General features: G+C 40.3%; 1 pseudogene; it reads right to left on the bottom strand.

Annotated features, from left to right (window-relative positions):
- The window catches only part of LOC138046614 (latrophilin-like protein LAT-2), a 50,482-nt pseudogene extending 37,081 nt beyond the window's left edge, over nucleotides 1-13,401 (bottom strand).
- Nucleotides 13,402-17,830: the final 4,429 nt, after the last annotated feature.

The following is a 17,830-nucleotide window of genomic DNA, read 5'->3' as shown; positions in this document are numbered from 1 at the left end:
TCACATTTCTAATTATTTTTTTTACCTGTAGACTGTGCAGAGTTGATCACAGATCCACTTAAGGTGTTCGATTCGTTCTCTGTCTTTGTTGAACCCATAAGTTACCAGAGAATTTTCCATTTGGTTTCAGTGTTCTACATAACAGCACACTTGGTAAAATATTTGAAATGCAGCTCACTTTCATTTGGGCTCGACGGGCGATAGATTGTTGTCGAAGTCCATTACTCGTCGCTTCTAAGATTCCACCGCCTCTCTTGTTCAATATCCAATTGACTTGCCATTATTGAGCTTCATAAGGATATATTTTGTTCAAAGATCCACTAAAACGCCATTCCCGTTACCTGACTTTCGACGCCATTGCAGGTTAAGTTTATCATTCTACTGTGTCCACCAGAGAAATCTACGCATTTCCACTACCCTCTCTATCCTAAGAAAATACGAGCAGAAAGCACTATGCACAAAGATACCACTTAGCACGGGAGCGACAGGCAAGACTTTTACCGACACGGAAAAAAACAAAACGACGAAACGCTACAGAGATTCCGACTGGGTTTGGCAACCCAGTAAAAACCCACGAAATGAAACCGAGATTCCGACTGGGTTTGGCAACCCAGTAAAAAGGTCTCTGAAGTAATCCGACATTGGAATAGCTTAACACGTTAATAACGAAAGTCCGTGATTGGTTAGACAGACAAAATGTCATTACAATGGGGTGATTCTCCAGGCATTTTAAACACATCCTCAGACAAAATTAAATAATCTGGCTTTCTTTGTTTCTACCAAAGTACTTTCGTAAACCAGTAATCGGTTCTAATTTGCCAAACATTCCAGCAAGGAGTCTCTAAAGCTTCGCGCAGTGTGCCGTTCGCATGCAAAAAAATTAAAAAAAAATCGGCTTGTGTAGTTCAAATGACACACCTGCAGAGCCACGTTGGTCATAGCGAAAATGCTATACGAGACAGTTAATTAAGTTAACTCCACCTTAATTAAAGTTGTTAGAAAAGTAAGCTAACAGCGAATTTCTCGTACAAAAACAACATTGACCAGCAATATTTGCTATCTCATGAGACTGGTTACTCTTGGTCTATGGACAGGAGCAATGAAGCGATTTTGACAGAGAGTTCATCGCAGTTGGAAATGATCAATCTATGCAGCTGATTAAGAATTCTGAGAAACAATAAAGGCTTCAACGACTGATCAAACCTCGAATTTTGTCAAGTGGCCGTCAGCCATGCCTGATTTCGCTGCAATGATTTCTCAGTCATCAATCACCTTACTCCGCAAATCAATATACAGGATATACAGGACATCCCATTTATATTCTCTAGGAGAAGTAAAGTAGTTCTTTATCAGTTAAAACAAACTAAACACTTTCTTAAGGCAAGAGCTGGCTGGCAAAAATAATGAGCTTACTGTTCGTCGCTGACAAAACTATCGATTCCGTTTTTTTCCAGTTGCGATGCCCAAAGATATGCTGACAAAAACTGCAGGTATCCATTAAATGGAGAGAAGTGTGATGTTAGTACACCCTTGTCGTTTCTGCCATAAGTTTCGACATAGCTTCAGTGCTGTTGACCACCAACAACAGGTGGCATAGAGCGCTTGGTATTTCGTAGCAGTAATATAACCTCAAAATCTAGATGTGTAGGCACAAGCCGTTAGACATGCATGTCAGTGGTTTTGTACGGGGCAGAAACAAAGCAAAAAACAAATCCACAGAGAAAGAAATTAGACGTATGTGACCATCGATATCTCGGGAGAAATCTGGAGCAGGACCCAGCAGGACGAACTTTGCACTCAAGTGAGAGAGACAAGATGATGACGTACATAGTTCGGATGTGCAAAACAAGCACTTCCTCCGGGAGGACGAGAGGGAAAAAGAGGGACTAAGATGAAGCGAGGAATTGAAGAAAGAAACTGCAAAGGGGCGTGAAGTTTTTAGATACCATCTGGGACGAAACCATGGAGACGACTAAAGCCAGATAGCAGAGGATGCTTTATGGGCTTGAAACGTGGACCCTGACCACGATGCTGGGGAAACTTGTCAATGAATGCTACCCTAGAATGCTGCGAACGGCCCTACAGGAGTCTCCCAAGAGTCTGTGAAACAATCCGTATGAGAAGACTAAGACGAGCTGGTCATTGTGCCCCTCACAATGAAGAAACCACAGGTACCCCAGGCTCGATAGATTATGCAAGAGTAGAAATATATCGTCAGTAGATCACAGACGATAGTAGGAATTAAGGACCGCCAAACTCTGAAAACGCTTGCTTCGAGAGCCATCGAATGAGGCTTTATTCACAACCCGCGTTAACCAAACCGTTGGAAGATCTCTTAGCTACCCGCAATAAGACTCATGATTGAGCACCCAAGTAGTGCCCATTAAAAGCAAGCAAATGTTTGCAGAGTTTGGTGGCCCTTAATTCCTTCTCAGTGTACAAGCGGCTCGAATAAAGAAGACGAATAGCTAGCGGAGGTATCGTTCGTGATCTACGTGGAATTTCGAGGCGATCGAATCCTTGGGAGCGAATTTTTTTTTCTTTCGATGATTCCGGCGGCTTCGTCTCGGTGCCCAACCTTGGGAAAGAATACTGATAGAGGGAAAAGAAGAGGAACCAAAAACCACCTAAATCGCTCTTAATAAACCCAGAAATCATACCAGAGACAAAAACACACAAGACTGAAACAAGGTAAGCTATTTTTGTCTTTTGAATAGTGGACATTTTTATGAATTTTGACAAAAACCGTTTTCCCCATACAAATCCTTATATTTCTACTCTTGCATAATGTAGTACAGTACAGCGGATACCCGTGTATCGAGCTTGAGCTACCTGTGAAGAAACGGCTTCGATTTTAAAGTGCTGTTTTGGAAACCGCAACTTGGTCACCCAACTCGAGGTAGACCAAGAACTGCATACATTGACACCATCAAGGCTGACACTGGATTGGAGAATATCAAAGAAAATAAGAGACGCCATGTTCGATCAGTCCATTTGGAACTAAGATTTTGTCTGTTTGTCTGTCAGTCAGTCAGCGAGCGAGCGAAGAAGATAATAATGATGATGATGATGAAAAAAATTGTTTTCGATGTAGACTCGAGGATACTCGAAAAAATCTGAGTGCTTCTTTGCAGGAGTCGAATCTATACCCACAACCTTCCGATTACTAGTTCGGATTCTCTACCACCGAGCTACAAGAGACCGTGGGAGCCAAGCCATTAAAGCATCCGAACTCGTAACCGGAAAGTCGTAGGTTAGACTCTGCAAAGGAGTACGCGGATTTTTTCCGAATATTCCCGAGTCAACATCGCCGGACAAGTAAACCTGTCATTTCATTCCCTGACGTTAACATGGAACATACAGTCGAACCTGTATATAACGGCCCTGTATTGAGCGGCCATCCTTTATTAAGCGGCCAGTTTTCAAAGTCTCGATTTTTCGCTCATACAAACGCTGTATTTTTTTTTACCTGTATTAAGCGGCCACCCCTGAACGGAAACTAAGCCGTATGCCATTTTATGTGGTGTTTCATTGTGTTTAAAATGCAATCCATCATCACTATGAAGAAATATCATTTGCAAAGCTACTGTAAACTGACAATCGTCTCTTTAGTGTCGTTAACGCTTTTCAGATGTCCGCAATGTGCTTAAGTACAGTACAAAATCAAAAACGCAAAAAAATAATCATTTTGAAGATATGCTTCACTCTTCAGCTAGAAATTCCTCTTCAATTAGCTTGTTCTTTAGCCATGTGATGGAAAATGGATCACCTTCAAACCCATACTCGCAAGGGATTTCCAGGCCATAACCTCCTCCTCTGTTAACTTGCTTGCCCGTTCACCGTAACTTTCCCCTTGTTTGTAGGCCGTTTCAAAAAATTTGTTTAGCCACAATGCCATCAACTTAGGTGCATGTCCAATCACTTCATAATCGTCCATAATTTAATTAGGGTGAGAATATGGTTTCGAAGCGGTTTTACCAAGTCCAGATCTTGTAACTCTCGGTGTAACACTAGATTTCCGTAATTTTGGGCGAACAATTGCCACAGTATTTGAGTCTTCCTTATTTTGCGGCTCTCGCTTCAATGCGTACATCTCATCGACTTTTGGCTCCCATATACTCAAGTATGCATGGTACCCACGGATATAAAAGTAGACGTGAAGAAGTTCCTTTGTCATATTTTAGCTGTAGAAAGAACTTTCCAAGTGAGCCACATCAGATTATGAGTCAACAGTGGGATGTCTTGGATGTCTTACAAAACGTCCGCCGATAATTTGGTAGTCAAAAAGGCGACTTACATGTCCGACTTTTTTAAAACTTCGTTTTTCCTACCCTATTACTACTTTAACTTGAACAGTTTTGTTGTGTATTGTGCTACTTTTAATTAGAAACATTTCCGTTATTTATACACATTGAACAACTATGAAATGACGGAATTAGATATTTTGTTGTGAACTTAGGCATAGAAATGCACTACAGTAACTGCATACTTTAATGTTACTTTTATTATGCTGTTAAGTTACAAGTTGGCACTGAACTTTGTTTAAAGCCAGTAGATCGCTTGAAAGAGTGTTGATTGTTCTATTGTTTCCTTGCATGAAGAGTATTTGTATGATGCGCCATTAAAATTGACATTAGACCACGCCCAGTGAGTATTTTTAGTGATCCTATATTAAGCGGCCAGTTTCTCAAGTCCCGAGGGTGGCCGTTATGTACAGGTTCAACTGTATCTCTCAGTACAATGATTATGGTCATAATGCTTAGATTCATTGTTTGAATTGTCTGTGTTATCTTATGATATGGAATGTCATTATTGCTGCGAGCCACAAAGCGAGCAGCAACACTAATCTTGACGGTCTCCCTGTGTGCTCTATATGCCAGGGAAAATCTCGATTTCTCGATTTTGTGTCTGTCTGTCTGTCCTGATGATTTTGACGTCATTCTGTGACCCTCCAGCGAGAAAAAAATGGCGTCCGAAGTCGAAGAAGAAAAAAAGAATTTTAGTCGAAGTCACGGAAAAATTACATTGAGAGCTTCTTTGGAGCCTAGCGAAGGCATCTGGCTGGTTTTTATTGCAAAACATCGCAATCGTAATCTATTTTCTTGTGAGAAATTGTAAAGTTCTGACTCTGTTGCATGAACATCGATCATTAGTATTCCACGTGACTTGTCTATAACTTCGGCCGTTAACTTGTTTTCCACTCTCAAAATTACCTACTTTTTGCGTAGAATACCTTTTAGAATGATTTCAGGTTTCTGATATGATCATGACTTCTGGCGATGCGTCAGGGGCACCCAACGACCAATTTGTTTTAAAATGTATTATTATACCCCAGTTAATGAAAATAAATGTTATTAAGGCATTTTCAGGTGTTTTTCAGTGTTGCTGGGAAAGCATTATCTGTTCCTTTTTCCCAGCAAGACACACAAGAAATTTCCCAGCCAGCTAGATAAGTTTTCAGAGTTTCTACAGCCAGCTCGGGTTGAAATGCTAGAAAAAGTCAGTAATTCCCAGCCAAAACCTATATGACAATAATAAATTTCCCAGCCAGCTCATCGGAACACCTGTATTTTTGCCAGCCAGCAAGATTCCTCTGGAGCAGATAAAGTGAGGAACGGATTCGTTGGGTGCCCCTGTCGCGTAAGTTACGTTATCGCTTTTGCCTGCATGCCTTTCATCACGTCTCTAAAAACTAATTATAAAATATTCGCGGAAGGTCGATTTCTCTGAAATTTCAAAGGGTGATTGCTAAAGAGTGGTCCTTTTCTATCAATTAAAACATCTCTCTTTTGCAAGAGAATAATGCGACCTTTGAATTGTGTTCGTGAGTGACGTGATGTTTATCTTTGTCCTTGTTGTGCAAATTTTTACGGGGAAATGAAATTACAAAAAATTTCTACCGAAAGAACGTTAAATCTCTATTTTGAACTTTTATTTGAACATAAAAGAAACAACACGTAGCCGGAAATAATATTATAAGTCAATACTTAGAAAAAAAAATCGCAAAGGGGTTCATAATTCAGTTAAAAGACATCTTTTATGCAGTTGAGTCAATAAAAACATTGTTGTCTTAAATCATTGAATTGTTTCAATGTATTAAATACAACAGCAAGCTTTAAAAGTTGTGCAAATATTACTCAATATTTCCACATCTCATTCGCAGCACTTCACTTGCAAATGCGAGATATATCCAGGTTTGACCCTAATTAGATGCACGCGGATTTCAATAAGCGTCAAGAAGTGTCCCCTTGCTCTTCTAGCCAACTTCAACATCACTTGTGTCTCAGAATACAGACAATTTATGTCACAAAGTGTCCCCCAAATGCTGCTCTTTAAGTGAAGCTTAACTGCTGCATTTATCCAAAGCTAAAAATAACGCTAACCTTTACCCTTATCTTATTGTTGAAAATAGTTAGCAAATGCTTAGACTTAAAGGGACACTTTGTGTTGGATGTCAAAATTGGGCGTGCATCTAATTAGGGTCAAACCTGGACAGAAGTGGCAAATGCAACAACTTAGCAAATCGACCTGGTCAAAATGTTGTGGACTCAGGAGATCCAGCCGAGTGAGTCCACAACAAATTTTGACCACTGTGATGACGAATATCGTTGTCGATAAGAATACAGACAACGCTGAACCACTTTCGATTTGTTTTTTGCCACAATATTCAACGCCAAAGAAAATTTTTATCAGTTCAGAGCGTGACCAAAATAATGACACGAAAGAAGAGCAAAGCGTTGTCTATAACTTTCTCGCAATATGATTGTTTTTTTTTTTCCAGAATGGGCGTTCCTGATTGGCTATTACACTGTGTGACAAATTGACGCGAGCATGACGCGTACAGCGCTGTCTCTTATCAACAACGGAAAATTAGCCAATCAGATTGCGAGATTACAAGCAATTGTGGTAAAATGGAGTATACAAGTACTGTATGATACGTTGCAGAAGCTACGAAATCGATACAGTTTGATTTTAACCATTATGGGCTTACCCCATGACAAGAGATGATACACGAGCATTTTATGGCTAACGTTGTAGACCTTAACAGTGAACAAGTAAAGATGAATTCCATCCACCAGCATCCAACATAAAGCGGCCATAAAAAAGTACTGCATTAAAGCTGCTGCCGCCACACAGGCGCCCTGTAAAATATAATTGAGAAGCCGGTCATTGGTGCGACTGACTGCAAGAACAGATGCACTAGGATCCGTAACCTCCCTTCCAAGAAATGAGGGACCTGTAGAGTGGAGTATGAGTTGATGCACAAAGAAAAAAAATAGCGCAATCCAAAGCTAGTGCGCATGTGCAGAACAGAGAATTCCTATTCGTGATAGCGTTTGTGCTCCAATCTGGAGTTTGCTATTATAACCAGGGGCCCGTTTCTCCAACGTCCCGAAATCTTTTTGGACCAGAAAGGGCATTTACAAAACTGCTATCCAATTTTTTTGACAAGATGGCCTTTTGACATGTTTTCAAAATAACGAAAAGCAAAATGGCTACGAAGTTTGGTGACTCTCCGTTCATAAAGTACATAGGGGGTTATGCCACTCGAAAAAGTTTCGGGACTTTCGACGGGTCCTAGGTCATACCATAACGCCGAGTCTTTGCGACCAGTGTTTGGTTTCTTGGATGATGATTATGAACAAATCAGTTTTATTAATACATGCAGTACAGGGCCTACGCTTCATACCCCTGACGAACTAACTGGCCCGTTTTCTGGGGCCTTAGTGTGAGTTTTGGCTATTGTGCAGGGATGGCGCAGTGGTGAGAGCACTCCCTTCCCACCAATGTGGCCTGGGTTGAATTCCCTGACTCGGCGTCATATGTGGGTTGAGTTTGTTGGTTCTCTTCTCTGCACCGAGAGGTTTTCTCCGGGTAATCCGGTTTCCCCTCTCCTCAAAAACCAATATTTGACTTGATTTGTGTTAAATGTTAATTTCAGTTTACAGTGTCCTCAACTAGGGCTCCAGTGCTAGAATGACTAGACACTTAAATAAAGTTCCTTTCCTTCCGTTTTCTCAGTTCAATTTATGGCTCGGTTGCGAAACAGTGGCAAAGCAAGAGCACGCACCAATTAGTCATCCTAAACCATTTTCGAACAGTTGTGACTAAAATTGATATGCCACAGTCATGTGTGATACGTTATGACAAATACATAACACAACGGTCATTCCATGCACCCCCTTGGCACTCGTTTCGAGAATTAGGCAATTACATGACTTTTGGAGGTCATATAGTTTATTTGTGGCCCGAGTAGCATCATTTGCGCCCGAGCGGAGCCAGGGTGCAAATGACGCTACGAGGGACACGAATAAACTATATGCCCGACAAAAGTCATGTGATTAATCATTATTATCAATACACCTTATTCTGAAATGGCCGCCATTTTAGTATTCTTTTGTTTCCATGCAAATTGGCCTTATGACCTCGTAAAAACGTAACATTCACTAGAATATTTAACCTTGAACGAGGCCATAAGGGCCAATTTGCATGGAAACAAAAAGAATACTAAAATGGCGGCCATTTTGGAATAAAGTGTATACACAAGGCCAAATCGTACAAATTCATTTAATAAGAAAAAATGTTTAACAGAGATGTAGCATGAATCTATGGTATGGAAATTTGTTGCTATAATACAATCAGCTACATAGGAGCAAAAATTACAATTTCGCGCAAAGTTTGGCATTGAAATTGTATCCTCAGGATCTCATTGGCCGAGCGACGTTGTTTGACATCTTTGCATGCGCAGTTAATCAGAATCAGGGGGGCAAATGCATTTCAGCCCGGGCATTTCCCGTTTGGCCCGCAAAATGGCGCGTTTTACAGAGGGCTGTTTGTCATTCGGCCTGCCGTATTGATAATAGTGGTTAGTTATTAATGACCGTCGAGTGTGACATTTTATATACACACAGCAGCTTCACCTCGCCAACCTAACGCAATATTATGTAGTTCTCATAAAGTTTCACACCTGACTATAGCGTATCAATTCGATCTAGTAACTACTTAGCGCGCTCGCCTCACATCCTACGTAATTAGACAGTCTCACGGTTTTTCCTTTCGTTCGCCTCGTCTTTCTCTCATCCATTTTTCTCATTCATTCGGTTTTTTCTAACCTTATTGCCCGTGGCATTAATTCCAACAAGAAAGATGATTTGTCCTGTCAATAGAGAGGACATCAAGCTCACACGAATCTGAAATAAAGGCGAACTCCTCTCTCTAGAGAAAAGTAAAGAAAAAGAACATGAACTCACACATCAATTATTTGTTAATTATGAAATGGAGGTGGGCGGCCGGGTCACTACTGTAAATGTTCTATTAGAGCCCCTTCTCCCTCCCACCCCCACGCTTATTCACGGCATCGTTTTTACACTTCACTTTCTTTTGTTACCACCGTCGGTGGTATCGCCGTTATGACGGATGACGCAAAAAATAGATTCCTTAGTAGCTTCCTTTGTCCTTTTGATTGCCCCTCAACATTTGTACCCAGATCATTTGCATAACGGCACATGTTACATATACATTCATATTTAACCACTCCCCACAGGGGCTTCTTTGGGCAAATGATACATATAATGATGCAACAGAACAAAAACTGTTTTAAGAATCAAGTGCAGCCGAGAAGTTGAACCAGGGATCAAATTCAATAAAGGGTCAGAACTCATAAGCTCCGGCTGGATCTCGAAGCAACCACCCTAACCACTGGGCCACAGTCCCTCCTTCGAAAATACTTTTGAGTAGCTTCTAGTCTCAAACAAACTCGACCAATTGTCTCTTTTCCCAAAAAAAGGAGAAAAATCTTAATACTACTACTACATTTTTAAAGCTTTCTGATCTTGATAACAGGGAGCTTACGAGTCGATGACGTTCGCACGACGGCGCCGGTGGGCCACCTCATGGTACCGCGTCACCGTTCTCTAGAATTTGTACTTTTATAAGATTTTCACACAGGAACTATGGAACGTTCGATTCGGAAGAGAAAACAAACGGTAAATGCAAGGCTCAGTTTCGTTTCTACAGGCCTAAGGAGGACATTTATAAACTTGCTGAACAGCTTCAGCTGCCTGACGAGATAACCACTTCTTGTGCATGTGTCTCAAGAGCTATGCATGAAGATTTGCCTTTAAATTTCGCTAGCGCTTTTATTTTTAGTTGGACTATTCGCCATGGTGCAGCAGAAGGTCGTTACTTGAATAACATGCCCCTAAATGTGATACTTGATGACCTGGCAAAAACTTCTGGAGCATCAAGAGAAAATTTGACAACTAACCTCCCTTCTATTTTCAATGTCGTCAACTTTCGCGCGACTCCGGCAAGTGCTCATAGAGGCATGCGTAGCAGACATATCACGCAACGTAACGGCGCCGTCGTGCAAAGGTCCTTAATAAAATGATACAATCGTGCAAATGGCCCATTACTGTTACGTCTTTGTGACTTATGCCTATATAGATTGGTTGCATATCACAAACACAACTCACGCAGAAACTCTTAAGATGATTTATTTCATATATTTTTGTGACGTACGTTAGCACCCAGTGGCTGATTATAGTGATGACAGATCCTAGGATAGACAATCCCAAGCCTACATACGTGAGGATCTCCAATAGGTTCCTGTTCGTTTGAGACTGTTAAAAATTGTGAAAATTCATTAATAATTCATGAAGAACAGCTGAGGACAACACAATTCAGATCACATAACATTTAATGGTACAGATAAGAATGAACATCTCATCGTCATCAACCCTCTTCGCTGAGGCGGATCGAAACATGTTTTACACTGCTCTAATGGCAGGCAAGTTCCGTAACCCAAACATCTCACACGTGTGTTATTTTGCTCGGTTTGTCTTTTATGATTTTTTTCTAACACATAATACATACATAATAAATATACATTGTACATATAAAACAAAAGTACAAACTTTAGCCTATTTGAACTCTATAAATACAAACGGTGCTCAATTTTAAAATATCTTTTGTAATTCAGACCGTTCTTATTTTGTAGTGCTGGTCTCGCTTCTCTTGTCTCATACACGACATGATGTTTTATGAAATTATTTGATTATTATGGAAACGATTACAGATTTATGTGCACTTACGAGTTTATCATCAGCATTTGTGAGGTCCATAAGCACTGCAAAATGTGTTAAATGGTTGCAAACACACGCTGTTTCTGAGCTGCCGGGTGTAAAATTGACGCGGTAACAACCGTCCCATGACCATCTTAATGAATAGAGAAATATTAGTTAATATCCATTGAACAGTTTGTAAAATGAATCTTCAATTGGTGTCGAAAGTAATTTCGGGATTGTTTTGGTTTTGCAGTGCTACGCACGGTGATAAGCTCAAAATTCCCGAGCAGCCGTCTTAGCCAACCAAGGAAACTATTCGAAGTTTCCCGCGCGTTTCCCGCGCTGTGCGTCATGATTGGCTCGATTTTATTTATAGGACGCCTCCCTTGGGAGAGTCAGCACGTACACTGCTGTAAAAACCAATCAAAACAAAGCTATCTCAGCATCAAAGGAAATATGATACTTTTCGCTGGAATAACCTGTTCCTAAAAAACAAATAATAAAATAAAATAAAACTAAAAATAAAAATTCGGAAAAGGGTTAAATCAAGGAATTAGTGGAGATAGAGACCCCCTTGATGAGCTCCTGTCCACGCGCGCGAAGGACCATGGATAAGAAAATATATGGTAACTCATCTGTTTGAGAAAATTTGGTTTTGGTCCTTGTACGACCATACGTCCACCCCTCCATGTATGACAATGTGACCAGAATCACGTGATCATATCGCGGGCTCAAGTTTAGAGCTTTACCATGCGGATATATTCCAGCTAGTTTACGTAAATCATTTTATGATCAATTGACACCTGTCAAAACAAGGCATCGGCTGAGTAGTAACACTTGACCATGTCGAGGGCTCAAGTTTAGAGCTCATCGAGGTCAGCTGTTGACCGCTGACCAGGTACTGGGTTTCGATTGGATCGCAGGCTCAAGCCAGGTTAACCTATTGTAAGAACAAATATTGTTTAAAGTGTCTATGACAGATGTTTCTTCATTTACTCAATTGGTTTTCTGAGATGAAAACAATGAAAAAAAAAAAATTCCATATCGATTCTCCTGCCATGCGGCCTTTAGAATGAAAAATCAACATTTTCACTTCCGGGGAAGAAGGGATGCAAAACCGCGCTAGTAAGGAGACTGGTGCTAGCACAAGTGTGACGTCAACTTTGCCCGAAGCGGGAAATACCATAATCATCTTTGTTTGTCCACCCAAATTTTTGAGTAATCATTGTTTTTGTTTTCTCTTGGGACCAAGCCCCAAGAGAAGCTGGAAACAATGCTTATGCAAAATTTGGGTAGACAAACAAAGAGTATTATGGTATTTTTCGCTTCAGGCAATTGACATTCCCAGTCTCCTTACGAGCGCGGTTTTGTATCCCCCGTCCCCCAGAAAGTGAAAATTCCGATTTTTAAAAGGCTGGAAATCAGTATGGAATTTTTTGGGTTTTTTGAAATCTCAAAAACGATGATGTTTCGATTGAGTAAATTAAGAAAAATCTGCCATATACATTTTAAGTTTTCTTACTTGGATTCTGAGATATTCCAGGACACACATTCTCTATCATTTCCTGCGGACTAAAGTCAAGTAAACTTCTTGGAACTTGTGCAACTATCAATCCCATTAAAAGCAATTAAAACTCTGCTCTGACGAAAGCTACAAGATTAAACTTAGTTAAATTCTCAAATAGACACAATAGGCGCGTCTTCGATGCTACGGACGAAGAAAAAATAATGACAAAAAAATTGATCACGCCATCGTATTTCTTTCAATTTGAATATGTCAAATTTACTTTTTTACGACAAAATCAGTTAAACTGTAATCAGAGCTAGGCGAGCGATCAGTATCACAGATCATGAGTTTAGGATGATGCTCTTTTTTACGAAAGGTTGAGATCCATTGATTTATTAGCCAATCATAAACTAAAAGGCCTTTTAACCGGACTGAACAGATTTAGCAAATAAATTGCATGTTGCATCTGTTCAGTAATAGATCCCGCATGACGTCCAAATGTGGCAAGAACAAAAACGTGGCATACGAAGCGGTGTCACAATTTGGCGTCTTCTGTGGTTGTTTTTTGATGACGCCTGCTATGCGTCTGTCCTCTAATGGATCATATGTGAGAACGCAAAATGCAAAATACGTGTATTATTTAATCACTGATACCTTCAAGTTCTTAAAGATCAAGGTGACATTTTTTAGCAATTCTGCTTTTGAAGGAGGAAATAGTGAAGCTGACATTATATTGGTGTTAATCGTCCTGTAAAAGAAACAAACAAACAAACAAACAAAAAAAAACAGAATGAAGTGAAGATAACGAGACAAGACTAAAAGTGACATTAACATCAGACTTCAGCAAATCGAGGGAAGAAACAAATTATAGTCTATTAGGATCCACCTGACACTTCGTTGGGAAGTAATTTCTTTATGATTTTCTTGGCTTTACGTTTTGACAACAAGGAAATTAAATGTGTATTTATAAGGCGTGAAGAAGTTGAACATGGCACAAAACACATAAAATGTACGTGACCACCCCCTCCTCCCACCCTACCCAACATGTACCCGTAGTTTTTCAGGCTTTCAACACTTTATAAGGTGGGGGAGAGGGGAACTGCTCTTGAGTTTTAAAATGTGTAATCTCTTTTGGAAGTAATTTTGAAATCATGGATAACGCGAGTTTTAAATGACCGTCCAAAGGAATTTTGTCCACGTAATATTTTTCGTATGCTGATGGCGTACAACAAAACAGTCATGCCGATATGTAGGGGAATACTTTGGATTGTCCTTAGTTTGCGTTTAACAAAAAAAAGAGCGAATTATTCCCCCACAATTCGACTGTGTTCTTTTGTTCTTTCACCATTCAAAATCACCTTTTTCTTGGCATTCCAGGCGCACCTTAACCACCACAAATACATTATTTCAGGGTTTCGCAGAGTACGAGATTTCGTTATTGTGCCGAGAGCTGGCGGAAAAAAATAGGTTCAACGTTTGTTTATCCTTGTTGCAGCTCTTCTCCGAAAAATTTGAATGTTGAATACGAATTGAAAGCTGACCATTTACCACGAAAGCGAAGTTGAACGAAACAGAAGACAAGCCCTGTTCCGTTCAGCAAGTTGTCAGTGGCTGAACGACGTGAAATGACCGTTTGCCAGTCTCAAAAGATCACGATAACACAGTCTCTCGGCTTGAACATTTTTTGATCATCAAATGTTTTAAAACGTTAAGACGTGTGCCTTGAGCTTAATATAACCAAGGGGGACTTACAGTGATCAAGTAGAATGGCGAGGGCATACCTGCTTTTGTTCGTGTTGTTTGCAGTTGTAAACAGTCTATGTAGTTTTTTATATCTCACTCCCATAACTACCGAGCCTGCATAAGGAAAACGAAAGAATCTAAGAAGTAACTAGTTTGTTCATCAGTATAATTGGAGCTGCAATCAATGGAGTTTCCGTGAAATCAATCATTTAATATATAAGTGGCCAATCACAGTCAATCATATGGCCCGTTCATAAAGCGAAGGAAATTCATGAGCTATTGAAGTGTCTTCGTAAGACACAGCACTTGCTATTTCACAAACCCGCGCAGCAGAGATATACAACCAAGACCCGAGTGTCTAGTTTACCACGAAAACGGGGCATTCACAAATTAATATGTTAAAGTACCCCTGCGACCAAAAAATCAATTTTTTTTTTTTTTGGATTTCAAAACTATGTTAATTAAAACACTAAGCGATCAAAGTTTTAGGCCTTGATTTGAAAAAGACACCTGTTTATTTTAACTGGAATTTTCCTATTTAACTGTCCGCCATTACTAACGTTAAGATCTTGAGAGAGCTGGATCGAGGAGAAAATTACGTCAAAGGCTCATTAGTTTAAAAATCAACACGATCTACAATACAATACAATTAATACAATACAATACAATATTCTTTATTTTGAGAGGGTAATACATGATTAACCCAGTAAAGAGTTTTCTAACACATGGCCCTCAAATGAAGGATTATCCTTCATTGTCAGTTTGCCTTAAATGAAGTATTATCCTCCATTTTGATCACTCTGTCCCAGGACTTGTGGTAGCAAATAAAAAGAAAAAAGGTAAAAGCGGCCACTAGACAGGATTTGAACCCGGAGCCTCCACTTTCAAAGAACTGTTTTTATCCACTTAACCACTAAAGATCAACTGACTAGAAGATGTGCCGATTATTTACCAAAACTAATTAGTATACATATAAAATCACTGCTGAATAATGGTCTAAGTCTAAAGCTTGATTTTAAAAAGGTTAGCTTTCTCTTGATGTTTGGCAACCGCGACATTATTCACTGTGTAAGTTTGCTTCTTAGCCAGTGTTAATACACGTTTACAGCGGAAGAAAAATTAGTGACATTAATGGTTAAGTGAAGAGGTTATTCATCTCACATTCCCAAGTTCGCGTTCTGCGAGTCCAGACGTTGGGTTCTGCTTTTAAAAGAAATATGTTCATTTCCCATGAACCCTGTCAGGCTTTTCAGCGTCCAAAATGAACGATAATACTGCACTTGGAAGAAAGTGACAATTAAGAATAATCCTTCAATTGAGGGAGAGACTTGGTTGTTAAGAATGCAATGCGTGCGTACGACGTGGAATTAATAAGAAGCACGGGAATTTTGAGCTTTCAGGCTTTTAAACTCGTGTTTTGTATATATAATGAGCTGCATTCACACCCTGAAATTTTAAGCTAGTAAGCCTTTGAGGACGTCACGTTTCCCTGGACCCAACCCTCTGAACTTCAATGGGTCTGTTTTGTTACACTCAAAGTAAACGGCCTTTGGATAAAAATCAAAGCTCAAAATTTTTGCCAGTCAGGTGTTAGGCAAACACACTTTCAGAATCTGAAGATAAAAAAGGAGTGATTTTTTTTTTTATTACAGAGGCACTCTAAGTGAGAATTTTCTTCTTTCAAGCCCGGTAAATCATATCATTATGAAATGATAACTTGTTCTGTTATGAGCCAAGAATGCTCGGTGAAAGAACCCCGAGTGCTTGTGGGCAGGAGTCGAGTTATTGACGTTCGGATGCCCGTCCACTGAGCCGCGGGAGATTTGTGGCAGCTTAGGCCTTTCAACTAGATTCATGTCAAAAACGCCCTTTATAATGCGAACGGTCAAACGGTCAAACCGTGTTGCTCAGTACGGCCCGCTGCAGGGGCACCCAACGAGCCATTCTCTCAAAATTCATCAAAATATATCATGGCCATGAAATAAACCACAAATAGCCTTTTTGGAGCAATTTCTCTACCTGCTGGGAATCTGTTCCGCACTCCCAGCAAAATTAGACCGAAAATTGTGTTGGTCAGCAGCGCCGGGCGGATGTTTTCCAGCCAGCAAGCATAAAAACGACAATTTATTACATCGTACGCCAAAACGAGCGTGGAAGAAGGCCTCAGATCTGACGTTCAGTTGAAGGGGGAGGGGGAGGGGGAGGGGGAGGGGGAATGTGGTGGGAAGGAAAATAAAAAGGATACATTGACTTCGAATAACCGTCACAAAAATTATTTTTCCCAGGAGGGACGCGACTGCGAGGAGATTGAGAACAATTTGCGAGGACAACAACATTCTTATCCCCAGCAACTTCCCATTACTTCTTTTCCACCAAGCAAATAAACCCCCCTCCCCCCCGCGGAACACCTCCGATGTGTGTCCTTGCCGCTGTACAACCTGCTAAATATGAAATTTTGATGCAGTCCTCCGCTCTGTCGATCCGCTCTGTCTTGCATGATGCAACCTTTTTCAGCAAAATGTTGTTTTTGCGAAATAAACTTGTGAAACTGTTTACATTTTGCAAGCAACTGATTAAAAAAACTAAGAAGATTTATTCGTTTTCAGATTTTTAGGACTGCTCATGAACGTTCCGCTTGAATTTAACTACTTTCCTTTCCCACGCACGCCTTCTAACTTCAGAGATCTAGTAAATATGTTAATAAACTCGTTTTCTTGGTCCGTATTGTAAGTTCGAGAGCCTGTTTTTTTTTTTCGCGAGCTTCGCGCTTCTAAGCTTTTGATTTTGCTGCCATAATTTTTGGCTTAATTGGTGGAAACTAGCGTGATTTTTGCAGATTTTTAAAAAAACAGCACTTCTAGCATAGTCGGTAGATATTGATAAGCCTGAAACCAGTCGCATTCGCGGTTTAGAAACGGAGAGAGAGCCTCCCTAAGAGGCTGGCATTCTGGCACGAGATGGTTTTGGTCCCAGTACCTCTCATTTGCAAGTTTGCAAAATGGCGTCAACTATACTTCCCGATATTTGCAGCTAGAGACCATACCAGAACCAGCAAACATAGCCAGAGACCGTTGCGTTAAGACAAAGAAAGCAAAGTACCGTGAATAGAAGATGAGCTTTTGACATCAAAAACGTTTTGCTACGCGATCGTGATTCATTTTTCTGGACTTGTTTCGCTCATTTTGCAAAATGAAAAAAAAAATTAAGAAACTGTGGCATAATTTGGAAAACGAGCATAATTTGAGCGTAATTTGGGCAAAAAAATGGGCACTGCTGGTAGCATAATATGGTACCCTTACTAACACAATTTATAAAAACTTACGCGCTAGTGCGGTGCAGGGATGCACGCAGTGGTGAGAACACTCGCCTCCCACCAATGTGGCCCGGGTTCGATTCCGAGACTCGGCGTCATATGTGGGTTGAGTTTGTCAGTTCTCTACTCTGCACCGAGAGGTTTCCTCCGGGTACTCCGGTTTCTCCTCTCTTCAAAAACCAACATTTGACTTGATTTGCT

This window comes from Montipora capricornis, chromosome 4 (assembly GCF_036669925.1).
Source record: "Montipora capricornis isolate CH-2021 chromosome 4, ASM3666992v2, whole genome shotgun sequence".
Lineage (NCBI taxonomy): Eukaryota > Metazoa > Cnidaria > Anthozoa > Scleractinia > Acroporidae > Montipora > Montipora capricornis.
This window is presented reverse-complemented; position numbering and strand designations above follow the sequence as displayed.